The sequence below is a fragment of the Mus pahari genome, chromosome 1 (assembly GCF_900095145.1).
Source record: "Mus pahari chromosome 1, PAHARI_EIJ_v1.1, whole genome shotgun sequence".
Classification (NCBI taxonomy): domain Eukaryota; kingdom Metazoa; phylum Chordata; class Mammalia; order Rodentia; family Muridae; genus Mus; species Mus pahari.
The window spans coordinates 38,438,249-38,452,215 of NC_034590.1; the positions used below are offsets into that span (position 1 = coordinate 38,438,249).

Here is a 13,967-nt window from a genome sequence, read left to right on the forward strand (position 1 = left end):
GCTTTCTCAAAGATTTTATGCTTGTTGTTTCTCATCATATCTATACTGGGTGTCTACACGTGAGAGAAGCTGCTTGCAGAGTTCAGAAGAGAGCTTAAGAGTGTCTGGTCCCTTGGAGTGGAGTTACAGGTGGTTTGAGCTAACTGTGGTGGGTGTTGGGAACTGAACTTGGGTCCTATTAGTTGACAGCTACTAAGCCATTTCACCAACCCTTTGTGGGCTTTTTAATAAAACAGGCACAGGTGAGGGGGAAAAAAAAAATCTGGTTTTGAGGAAATTGCAACAGTAACCCCCAAACAGAGAAGAGAATAAAGACTAAAAGACAAAAAGAGACCAACTACCTGGGTAATTATGCAAGGTGTGAACGTGTGTGGTGGGGCCAGGAAAAGAAGGGGGAACATAAAGAATACTTGGGGACTGGAGAAACAGCTCAGGGGTTATGAGCACTTGCTACTTTACTTGTCAAGTGGACCAAAGTTTGGTTCCAAGTACCTACCTGGGTATCTCACAGCTTCTGGTAATTCCAGTGCCATGGGATTCCACGCCCTTGTAAAGAAAAATCTCCTATGACTGTACGTCATCACCTGTCACTAAAAAGCTGATTGGCCAATGAGCTGAGGAAGGAAATAGTAGGTGGGAGTTCCGGTGGAGAGAGAGGAACTCTGGGATAGAGTCAGGTGTGGGCAGAGATTTGCTCCATACTCTGAGGAGACAGATGCATGAAACTGAGGAGAGTTAACCAGCCATGTGGCACTCATAGAATAGAATCAATAGGTTAATTAAGTGACGAGCTAGCCAGGGAACAAGCATAAGTTTATAGATTAGGCATTTATTCATATATAATTCTCAGAATCATTATTCCAGGAACAGGGACAAAGGTGGAAAAACCCACAATTAAAACTGAGGCCTAACTTACCCACTCTTAAAATCCAAGCTTGGAGCCTGAAAAAAACATGGGGGGGGGTTGGGGGGAAGGTGGGAAACACTTCCCAGAGCAGCTTCCTAGGGCAGGAGGCTAAATCACTTCAAGAGAGAGGGAGAGGAGGCCCATGAGCTAACAGAGCTGACAGCTGTGCCAAGGTGTCCTGGGATTGGAGTCTGGGGGCACAGTAGCTGCAGCTTCTCCCAAGCACAGCATGATTCCAGACAAAGGTTGAAAACGGGCTAGAGAGAGCTAGAAAGCCCAATTCAGGTCCACTGGGAAACACCTACAACCTCCAAGAGAAAAGAACCAACCGGAAGGGGGAGGAGCTGTAGTGAACCAGCAACAGCAGCCTCCCAGTCCTAGCTAAGGGTCAGCCTTAGAGACAGAATCATGCAGGCCCAAGGAGCCTGCAAATGCACAGAAGAGCAAAAGGAACATTTCCAGGAGCTGTGGCAGGGCTGAGAAGCCCCAAACGTCTGGACTGGCAAAGTATTAAGTTGGAAAATAATGAAAAAGAACTGGGTATAAATAATCAAAAATAGTTTAAAATGGATAAAATGAAGTCCTTAGAGTATTGAATAAACTTTAAAAAAAAAATAAGGCACATAAGAATGAGCAGCACAATGACACATAGCTTTCAGACTCTGTATAATGCAATTTAAAGTGGTTTGTGGACAGAAACAAAAGAGAGAGTGATAAATGGCCTAAGTGGAACAGACACATTACCAACTATGATTACTATTACAATAGTAATCTTCATTTTATTCCTGACAGTGAAGTGGCTTCTTATGTCTTCTCAAAAGTGTGGGGGGGGGCTGGGAGGGGCTAGTGATACAAGAGAGAGAGAGAGAGAGAGAGAGAGAGAGAGAGAGAGAGAGAGAATAAAAAGGGAAACAAGCCTTGGGAGATAAATTCGAAAAATTTATAAATAAAAATGAGGAAAATAGTGAGATTATAGAAGTACAAGAGAGAAAAATGAAAATTGGAGACAAACATTAAAAGTAACATTAGAAAAGTTCACAAATAAAATTGAGAAAGATAACTAAGATAACAAAGTTACAAAAGAAAATATGAAGATTGGAGACAGGCCTTAAAAGAAAAACTAGAAAACATTATTAATAGAGTTGCGAAAGATACTAAGGGACAGAGCAAATAAGGCCAGAGCTTTCAGGACCACCATATAATAAAAATCAGGAGTGTCAGCCAAAGGATGTTAGAAAATCAACCTTAAACTTCTCTGCTTACTGTACAGCAAATGCCAGCAAACCCTGGACACCCACCAAGCTATGAAGAATTTAGACGATATCCCATCCAAAGGCTGGATTTAAAAAGTTATAAGGCTGAAGCTTTAATAGGAAAAATAATCTCTAAGCGTTTTTAAAAAGCCAACCTGTCAAATGTTTTAATCATGACAAGCAAGGTCATTTAAAAAGAGGTTGTAGGCAAGGCGTTCCTAGAAACAATGTTTTGTTTTTGTTTTTGTTTTTGTTTTCTAGAGATAATTCAAAAAGAAGGCCCCAGCCTTCTAGAGTATGCAGAAGACGTGGCAAAGGCCTGCCCTGGACTACTGATTGTAGATCAGCCAGGGCAAACACCTGTCAGAAACTCCTTATCAGAAAGTGCCCTGAGGGGCCCCAATATCAAACTCAAGTCGGCCGTCTCAGTTCGACAGCAGAGAAATGCATCTGCAGAGCAAACAACGCTGCTCTAGATATAAACATTAATAACCCAGATAGCAAATCCAGAGCAGCTTCAATAGATAACACAGAAAACGCAGGACAGACCTAAAAACAGGCATCTTTGCAAACTGCTGTAAAAGATACGAGTCCAAAGTTAAAAATTATAATTAAATGAGATTGAAATTAAAGACCCAATGGATACTGGAGCAAATGTAACAATGTCACAAGATTCCTGAAATTCAACTTGGTCACTTCAAAAGGTATCTATCTACATGGTACCTAGGAAACGGGCATTGTCTCAGTTAAAACAAAGTCTAAAATGGATTAAATGCATAGGACTAAAAGGTCAGATGGAAAAATTAAAGCCTGTCATAGGAAGAAAAAAAATGTTAGATTTAAATGAAAACAAAGAACATGATTCACTGAGCCCTCTACCTGGGAATGGCTCTGAGGCTGGCTGAGACAGGAGAAGGTTTCCAGCCAGAACTATGTCTAGCCAGTACATTTTGTTGGCTACAAAATTTTTTAGACTTATCATGCCATCCTTTCAAATGACATAGATAGAAATTTACATTAAAGCTTTGTTATACAGTCCAAACTAACTTATAAAGAAAGACAGATGCTTTGCCTGCTCAACAGAAAGCAAAAACCCATCTTTAACTGGATTGTGCACATTGCACATTCCATACATGTATTAATGCAGGAATGTACGTTACTTGTGGAAGTTTATATGCTTATAGACACCAGTGAAGCTAAAGTCGCCCTGACAAGATTCACCCTTGGGGATGCTGAGGGTACTGAAATGCTTAGACATATTTATTCCAGTACCCTGCCTGTCTCAATGCTGTGCATCCGGGACAATTTCTAAATGGCTAGCCAAGTCATCCGGAATCACAGACTGTTCCAGTCAGGTCTTCAGTTAAGCCCTGAATGTTCTCAGCATAAAGAAACTGGACTGCAAATGTTATAGCTAGCTTTCTTAAGATTAACCAATATCCCAACTTTCTTAGGGACCTGAAAAAAACAGGAAAACAATGCCTCCAACAGCAGGAAGAAGTTCTAAGAGAGTACCACCCCATTCCCAAGAGGTGAGATGGGTGGGTTTTGGATGTTCAATGGACGATGGATGTTGTCATCATTTAAGGGGTGTTACAGGTTGTTATTATGGTCTTGGGCTGGGAGGAAATATAATAAGGGAGGTCAGATTCAGGGATTTCTTTTTCTTTCCTCTATCCTTCTTTCTCTTCTATATACTGTTAGGGGAAAGGGGACAAGAGATAAAAAGGAAGAGGTAGGAAATATAGGAATAATAGATTAAAGGGTAGATTATTGAATCTACTTTTATACCAAAGAACATCAGCAAGTCAAATATTTTTACATTGGTATGAACTTTGTATATATATATATATATATATATATATATATATATATATATATATATATATATTCTTGTGTAAGGTATTGTACCTGTGTAATATGAATTTCTAGTCCTTGAAAGCTGCTATTGCAAACTGTTTAGAATCATTTAAAACTGAAAGTCAGTAGTTAGACAATCAAACTCATGGTCATGATAGACACTAGCCTAGGTAATTACAATAAGATGTTTGCAAAGTTGAACAGATAGTAAATAGCTAGAAACAAGCAATGTTTGGCTATTCAGATATACTATAGATAGAGATATGGTCTTCAAAAACCTCAGAGGTCCTCAGAAAATGGTATTTTAAAATGTTATGTTAACAAAGCGGTTTTTTGTTTGTTTTTTGTTGTTCTTGTTTTTTGAAACTGAGACAGGTCTGCTCCTGGCAGCAACCCCATTCTACTTAAAAGATGATGGGCATTGAAGAACCTCCTCTCAGAGTTTGCCTACCATGTGGCAAGCTAGCCACTGGACAAGAAACTGCCCTTGCGTCAACTAATGACGGCGTGCTGAGCTTTTCCAAGACAGGGTAAGCAGTCCTTTGCATTTCCTCCTTCACAGAAAGTCTGACAGACACCCGGGACAGATGCCTATGACTCAGAGAGATTGTAAAGGACTGTCCAGGCAACCAAGTGTTGCTGTCCTTTCTCCAGTTTTGGAAGCTGTTTGCCTGCACTTCCTGTATACTCAGGTAACATTTATTCCTTCTCAGGTCTCTGGTGAGGTTGAAACGTAGATAGTTATAGTCTCACAATTAAGCTTAAATTGTTTTGGATTTGAGAAAATGTTTTAAGCTCCAAGAAGATGTTTTTAGGTTGGTAATGCAAGTTACGACAGAAATTGATTTAGGTACATACAGAATTCTGAACGCACCAAGATGATAGATAATAGAATACTTCCTCCAAGGTTGCCAAATATACATGAACTAGACATATGAATACAATCTTATCTGATAATTTTTAATAATTGTTATTATTGTTTAAAGTTCAGTGTTGAAAGAGAAAGAGCCTTTTATTGGACTAAAAGTGAGGAATATAAAGAGTATCTCTTGTGTACAGCATGAATGCATCACCTGACAACAAAAAGCTAATTGGCTGAAGAGAGAATATCTTACGTCTCTGTGGATTTGGCACTTGTCAATAAAAAAATCTGATGTCCTGCTGGTTAGGCAAGAAATAGGAGGTGGGACATCTTAGAGTCAGAAAGAATTTGGAGATAGAGCCAGCTGGGATATTCACCCAGGGAGATGTGATGAGATGTAACAAACAAAAGAAAAAAAGAAGAAACTAAGAAAGAGAATGAGAAACACACACACACACGACCCATAAAAACTCAAAATCAGATACTATAATATATATACACATGCATACATACATACATACATACATATATATTATATATAGGCCAGAAGGAAAACAAAAAAAGCATAAACAAAGTAATATAAGACAAAAATTCTAAAATTTAGTTCCCAGCACACATATCATGGGACTCACAACCTCCTCTAACTCTATCTCCAGTGGATGTGACATCCTCTTTTGGCCTTGACAAATACACACACACATACACACTTGTCTTTTCAGAAAAAGGTATATTGCCCGCCTCCTTTACTTTTTGCCGATGCATGGATTTATTCTGTTGTTGCTGCCATTGCCCCCTCCGCTGATATTACAACCCCGTTTCTTTGACTTTCCGATGTGTACCAAAGACTGACAACTCACTAATGATCTTCTAGGTCCTCAGTGTCAGGTTGAGATTGCTGGGACACTCAGGCTCACAAGCAGCTTTCAGGAACTCATGCCTCCGATGTGCAAACAGCCATTGCTGAACAACATGCCCTCCAGCCAATATCATGCATGCCAATCTAATAGATCCTCCTTTAAATATATATTCATTCTATTAGTTCTATTCCTCTAGAGAACTACCTGTGAGACAGTGCCTCTCTGCATGTCTGCAGGGGACTATCTTGATCATGTTAGCTCACGTAAGAAGACCTGTCCCCTGTGGATGTGTCATTCCCTGGCTAGGATCCTAAACTCATTTCTACTTGACTGCAGATGTGTGATGTGACTAGATGCCTCAAACTCTTGCCAATGTGACTTTCCACTCACAGTGGTCTGTGCCCTTGAACTGTGAGCTAAAATAAGTATTTTCTCCCTTAAGTTACGTTTGTAAAAGTATTTCATTGAGAGTAACAGGAAAGGCAACTAAAACTTAACTAAGACATTAATTACCTAATAAAAGAGCTGAAAAGTAAGTGCATCCCAAACTGATCAAAGTCACAGGACAAATCTACAGGGACAGTTGGAGGTTTCAGCACCTGTCTCTCTACAATACTGAAGTTTATAGATAGAAAAATTATAAAATAGAATTCAACATATAACTCAGCAAAATCTAAATGATAGTAGTAAAAAAACATTATGTACAAGTGTTCATGTGGCAGGTACTAACATGGTTCATATCTAGGCTATTATAACATCAACAAATGTAAAAGAACTGGAATCACATAGTCTGTCCTGTAACTACAATGGAATCCAACTGAAATCAGCAGGAAAATCCCTAGAACCTTGGAAACTAAACAACACATGTAAACAGGCCAAGGGCCATGTAAGAAGGCTTATTAAACTATGAATATACTGAAATAAATGAAAGTTGAAATACAAAACATTCTTACAGTACAGAAATGCCACGAATAAAGTCTTCTACACTATGATTTGAAAAAAAAAAATACAGCTCAATTTTGAGGCTACAGCTAACATAGCAGTAAGAGGGAAGTTTATAACACTAAACACATATATCAGGAAAGAAGAGAAGCTAAGAGAGAAAGAGAGGAATGAAATAAACCCAGAGCAAGCACAGGAAGGAGCAACAGAAATTGACAAAGTCAAAAGAATAGAATAAAAATAGAGAAATCCTAGCAAAACCAAATCTTTTAAGAGATCAACAAAATCAAGGAACTTCTTCAAAGACTCGGAAGAAAGAGGAAAACATGTAAATAGTTGATAGAAGTAAAGCAAGCACTATTCCCATAGACCTGCAAACATCAAAAAGAAGACGCACGCTGAGAACCCAACATGCGCACACTTAATATCTGTGATAAATTGCCTTCTTCTTTTGAAAATACCATCACAAGTCATTCAGTGGGACACATATCTCTCAAATAGCCCCAAAACTCTTAAGGAAACTTAATTTATAATTTTAAAGCTCTCCTAAAACAAATTTCCAGATGACTTTACCAGAAAACTCTAGACCTGGATATTAAAGAAGAGTTAACATTTATCATATACAATATCTCCTGTCAGAATATTTCCTGATTTATTTTATGAAGTCCAGAATTATTCTCATACTAAACTGGGATGAAGACTGCATGAGGAATGGTTCCAGGTATGAAAATCTAGACCTGTGCTAGAAAACGTCTTGGTGAGGGCTGCAGAAATGACTCAGTTGTTAAGCGTGCGCGTGTTCTGCTGTTACAGGAGATTGGAGTTCAGTTCCCAGTACCCATACAGGAACAGCTGACAACCACCCGTAACCCCGGGGTATCTGATGCCCTCTTTTAGCCTCTGAAAGCATCCGAGTGCGCACATGTGTGCGTACACACACACACACACACACACACACACAAATACAAATACAGAAACTTTCCTGGTATAACCCATCACATTAATAGCCTAAAGAAGAAAAACTACTTCTTCCTACTAATTAATTAATTAAGAAACCAGTATTCCAGAAAACTGACTACCACTCTCATTAAAAATTCTCAGGGAAATCCAAGTAGAGGAGAAATCAGTTAATTTGAAAAGGAATAACTCCCACCATTCAAGAGTGAACATTATACTCCATGAGAGACCAAGGTGCTTTCCCGTGAGATCGCTACCAAGAAGGAATATCTGTTTGCCAAAGTTTGCTCAACATAGACTTGGATTTCAGCCAATGGATTGACAGCATAGAATATGAATGGAAGAAAGAGAATTCTCATTCTCTGCTGATGACAGAGAAAATGTCACGAATATACACAAACTAGAATCTACAAGTAAATTCACTAAGGATATAAGGAAAAATAGAAACCTACAAAACCAACCTATATACTGCAGCAATGAACATATGGACACTTAAATAAAAAAATACAATCACTATTGTGTGACAAAACTTCTCCTGGGGAGACACAACACACCTGTCTACTCACCCCATTCTGGGAACTCATGCCAGACTATTCAGATATCACCAAAGCCCAAGTTGGTGAACCTATGGGTTTTACTGGGATTACATACAGGAGCAGAAATGACTCAAAGGAAGCTGCATCTCTAGGCCCCACCCCTACCCCAGCATGAGTGACAGCTCATGAAATCTGGGAACCTGAAACATACTGACCAGCCCACAGGCAGCTCAACAGGCTAGAGAGCGTCCTTTCTCAGTGACTCTAGTCTAAACCTCTTCACAGTAGCTTGGCTACTTTCTGCTTCCCCCAGCCAGCTGGTCCGATCTCAGCATTCTTTCCAGCTCAGCTGGCTTCTGTCTGAGAGGGACTAAAGTTTTTATTGTTTACTCTAGCAGGAGGGGCCTAGTGAATCTGGTCAGTTTCAGGGACTTCCTGAAGCTATTTTGAATTGTTTGCCTTCTTGCTTAAGGAGCTTCCTGCAGAATAGAATGCTTTGATCTCTGGGGAAACTGTTACACAACAATATCTAATAATAATTCAAAGAAAAATGATATTTGTGATGGCTAAGCTTCATTGACAAATTGACTGGATTTAGAATCACCTAGAAAACTGTCTTTTTTTTTTTTCCTGATGCTGTGATAAAATACCACCTAAGGGAGAAGGGCTGCTCTCAGTTCATAGTCAAGGCTGCAGGATCATGAAGCAGCTGGTCACACTGCATCCACAGTCAAGAATCAAGAATCACTATGCATGCTAGTGTCCAGTTTACTCTCTCCATGTTATCAAATTTAGAATCCCCTGCCCAGGAAATGGTTCCACCAACAATTAAGATGGGATTTCCCACATTAATTAACATAATAAAGATAATTCCCCACAAGCTTGCCCAGGGGATTTTAGATTCTGTCAAGTTGTCTATTAACACTACATGTCACAGAAGCATTACAGAAGCATCTCTAGCTGTGTCTGTAAAGGTGTTTTCAGAGAAGTTTGACAAGGAAAGATTTACCTTGCATATGGATGGCATCATCCCAAGGGCTGGGATGAAGAAAAGGAAAGAAAGGAAAATGCAAGCTGAATATCCTCTTCTTCCTCTTCCTCTTCCTCTTCCTCTTCCTCCTCCTCTTCCTCCTCTTTATCCTCTTCCTCCTCCTCTTCTTCCTTCTCTTCCTCTTCCTCCTCTTCCTCCTCCTCCACCCATTGCCCCCTCTTGTGCTTGGGCTCCTGCTGCCCTGTTGTATCTGTCCTGATGGACTGTATCCTTTCAAACCGTGAGCCAGGGGAAGGCCTCTCTCCCTTCAGCTGCCACTTGGGTTATTTTATCACAGCAACAAGAAAAGTAATTAACAAGGCAGGGCCAATCTACCAAATCACATGTGGGCATTTTATGTTTTAAAACATGACATTAGTAAAATGAAACAAGGTAGACTTAACTGGAGAGGTATACTATATGTACGGACTGGAATTGCCACACAGTAAAGATGTCGGCTGCCTCTGATGTGAATTGCAAGATTAACACAATGCCTGTTGAAACCCCAGTGAGGATTTGTATAAACATATGCAAACGCGTTTCAGAATACATATGGGAAAGCACAGGCAGTGAGATAAATCAAAGGAGCAATAAAGAAGAGCAAAGTGAGGAGGGAGTTTATTCAATTTCAAGACTTAGGACAGACATTCAGTGGTTAGGAGTGTGATGTCGGCAACAGGTCGGACAGAACAGTAGCATGCAGCAGAGCCCAGCAAAGGAGCTGCACACACATGCTTGGCTGATTGTGCTGTGCACACATCTTGTCTGTGTTGATTTAGTGTTTACAGGTAGGCGCGCATGCACATTTGCTCCTGTGCGAGTACAGGCCAGAGGTCAACATCAGAATCGTCCTCAGTTCCTCTCCTTCGTTTTGAGACAGGGTTTTTAGCTGAGCACAGAGCCTATTGGTTCAGGTAGACTGGCTACCCGGGGCTACAGGGACCCTCTGGTCTCTGACTCCCTACCCCAGGTAGTCATGTGCCACTCTGTTACTTTAAGGGGTGCTGGATGGAGATTGGCACTTTACCACCTAATCCATCCAACCCCCCCCACACACACACACACCTCTGGTCCCAACAACAGTGCTTGTGTTGGTTTTTGACAAAGCATCAAAAGACATCAGGGATGGCAAGAAGGCTCTGCCAGGAAAGGTGCTTGCCACCAACTGTGGCAACCAGAGTTCAGTCCCTGGGATCTCCAGAGGGGAAGGAGAGAGCTGTCTCCCAAAATGTAGTTGTCTTCTTACCCCCCCACACATGCCCCCCCACCTATCCAAACCTTGCCACAAAAATAAAATAAATGCAATATATATAAATATACTTTTTTTTTTTTTTGAGAAAGGGTCTTTGAGCTTTGAGTAGTCTAGAACTTACCATGTAGAACAGGATGGTTGGGAACTCACAGTGACCCGCCAGCCTCCTCCTCCCAAGTGCTGGGGTTAAAACCGTATGCCACTTAAATTTGCTTTAAAGAAAGAAATTTGGTGGAATTTGTAATAAAAAAAATTATAGTTAGTGGAATAAAGACAAGTCTTTACAACCTAGAAAATAGGTTATCTCTAGAAAAGGGTAAACCGTGCCCCACTTTATACAGAAAGCAATTGAAATTGTAAAGTCATAAAACGGAGAAAATAAAACATAAAGTATTTGGTTATAGGTTGAAGCAAACATTTTTAGAGTTGACACCAAAGTACCTCCCACTGGAAGAGAAACTCCGTGTCTTAGAGTTTCCACTGCTGTGATAAAACACCATAGCCAAAAGCAATTAGAGAGAAAGGATTTAGACGGACACATCCTGAATCCCAGGTCAAGGTTGGGACTCAAACCAACCAAGAGCCTGAAGGCAGGAGCTGATGCAGAAGCCATGGAGGAATGCTGCTTACTGGCTTGCTCCTTGTGGCTTGCTCAGCCTGCTTTCTTATAGAACCCAGGATCACCAGCCAAGGATGTCACCGCCCACAGTGGGCTAGGCTCTCCCCCAGTCCCTATCCCCCCCTACAAGTCCCCCCCCCCAGTCAATCACTGATTAAGAAAATGCCCTACAGCCAGAATTTTTTCAGTTGAGGCTCCCTCCTCTCAGATGGTCGTAGCTTATTCAAGTTGACATGAAACTAGTCAGCACTCTCAGATGTCATAACTAATCATAGGAGAGTAAAAGGAGGACATGGGATGAGAGAGAGGATATGAGAGAACACCTCATACAAGTTTAGAGTGTGGAACACACACATGCACACACAAAGACGGACAACCTTATGACTAAATGTTAAAATGTAATACTCCTTTAATATTAGGCAAAAGACACAAACAAACCTCCCATCAAATGGGAAAAGACATTTTTACATCCCCAGCCATCAGAAAAAGACAAATGAAAACCTCAGTGGCTGCTGCTTAGCCCCAGAGTGGCTGAAACAGAAATGATTTACTCCAGAACAGAGCCTACTGCTGGGCCTGGGCCTGGGCCTGGCTGATTTGGCTTAAGGTACCTACTGCCTTGTGGGGGTGGGGGTGAGGGGATGAGGGAGGTAGGGGGAAAGGGTTCTGTTCTCTGCTCTCCCACATGCTTGCCTTCAGGGCTCATCTCCCAGAGCTTGCTGAGTTCATTCACTGACTTCTGTTCTCCAGACTGTTTTCTTTAACAGGCTTTCAGTGGCGAGGCTTCTAATCCACCACCTTACCCTGAAGTCAGCTTTATTTTGTCCCACAATTCATGGAGTTTTGGGTCTCAGTCCATGGCCTTATTGACCCTTGTGCTTTGGGCCTGTGGTAGGAGTATGTGGAGTTGCAAAGGTCTTTATATCATGGGAACTAAAGAGGAGGAGGAGGGGGAGGAAGGGGCCAGGGTCCCAATGGTCTCTTCAAGGTTTGCCTCTGACTTCCACAAGCATCAATATCTTAAAGGTTTCGCCACCTCCCGAATAGCACCACATGGTTCTTTGGAGGGACAGTTAAAATCCAACATATGACAATAGTAATATCAAGTTGCCTAAAATTCACCATATTTTGTTTTCCTCCCTGGAGAAAAACATTATCTAATGAAGAGTGAAGATCAATGATCAAAGAGTTCTAGGGTTGCTCGACGCTATGTTGTTTTTGGTTAGAGATGCTCAGGGCCATGTTATCATTGTATGGTAGGATACAACAGGAGATGTTGGTAAGGAAATGGCTGAACACAGTGCCAGGCAAGGACTGCCAGTCTCCACAGCTTTGCCAAGGGACCACCATCAACACTAGGTGTTCTGCTTGGCAAAGGTAGGCAGAGGGAGAAAGATGCTCTTCTACCCTGATTTTTTGTTCTTAGTATCTTTTCTGCTCTGCCTTTGAAAGCTGAGTTACCTGCCATTTCATCTAGGCTACAGTTATCACACAATCTTCTGCATCTCATACTTGGCAGAGGGAGGTGGCTTGGTGCTGAACCCGAGCTATGGTTTCCACGGGGTTTTCTTCCACCACTGAGTTGTATACACAAAGCAAAGTCTGCAATGGTCCTCTTGAAGTGTGTGGGCCTCTCACTCTCCTCTCAGCAGATCAAGCAGTCTGTCTTTGCTCTGCAAGCAGCAAGGGGCACCGGAGGGGCTCCCAGTTCCTGTGGATTGTGTGGCAATACTCAGGAGTCAATGCGTGGTACACTGTCAAATGTAGAGGGTTCCTCACTCACATACTTGTACAGACAACACTCATAGAGGGAACCGGCATGACAGCAGCCTAGCTTAGGGATGTATTTTATCTAGTTCCAAGTGGTTTGATGTTGTAAAATGTTGTTACTCCTTTTAAAGGTTGGAAAAATCTCACATTAAAACCAGCAGCACTGTTGTCTTCTCTTGAAAATTCTGGACCTTGAGCAATGCTAGGTGGTGCATATCTCACAGGGAGACTTGAGGATAGAACTAGGGACTCAGTGCCTCCTTCAGGCACAGTCTCGAAGCATGGTCCGCAGCATCAACTCTGCCTGAACGCTTGCTGGGAACGACGATTCTAAAAAAGAAACCTCAAGTTCATAGTAGAAGAGAGCAGAATGAGGGCAGATGTGTAGAGTGGGGAGAGGTTGCCTAAAGGCTACACCGTTTTAGCCACTCAGAAGTATGTGTGTTTTCAAGTGTCTATTGACTGGAGTCAATGAAAGCATTGTGTATGTCAAAGTTGCTAAAAAGAACGGCTTCCTACTGTTCTCATTATAAAAAAGTATGTCATAAGGAGACATACTTATGAGAGGCTTTGGCTACACACCCACCCACATCTCAAAACACATCATGGTCATGAGATGAGATTTCATATTTCACTCCCCCAGCTTCTGGTTATAGAAAATGCCATGCTTTCATTTGTTAAAGGGGGACTGGTCCAGATGATGCTGATGTATCCCTTCCATAGTCTTCATCCTGATTCTGGAGGTATTTCTTGTAGTTCAGTACCTTCATCTACATTGAAAGCTGCTGTTATTGAAAGGGTTTGGAGAGCAAGAGTTGGAACCATCTCCTTAGGGTTGCTTGATCCAGTGTGCTGAAGATGCTTTCTTTGTCAATTGACTACTGTGGCAAATACAAGCTTGGACATCTTGGTAAGCTTTGTTGGGAGATCTGTTGCTTCTGCTTCAACTGATCCCTTGTCAGCACTGTGACTGGCACTTTCCTCTAGTGCTGGAAGGAGCAGTCTTAACTTTTAAAACAACTTTCTTCTCCTTCTCCTTCTCCTTCTCCTTCTCCTTCTCCTTCTCCTTCTCCTTCTCCTTCTCCTTCTCCTTCTCCTTCTCCTTCTCCTTCTCCTTCTCCT

General features: G+C 41.4%; 1 pseudogene; it reads right to left on the reverse strand.

Moving 5' to 3' along the window:
• Positions 1-13,107: 13,107 nt before the first annotated feature.
• LOC110316858 overlaps positions 13,108-13,967 on the reverse strand; it is a 13,275-nt pseudogene continuing 12,415 nt past the window's right edge.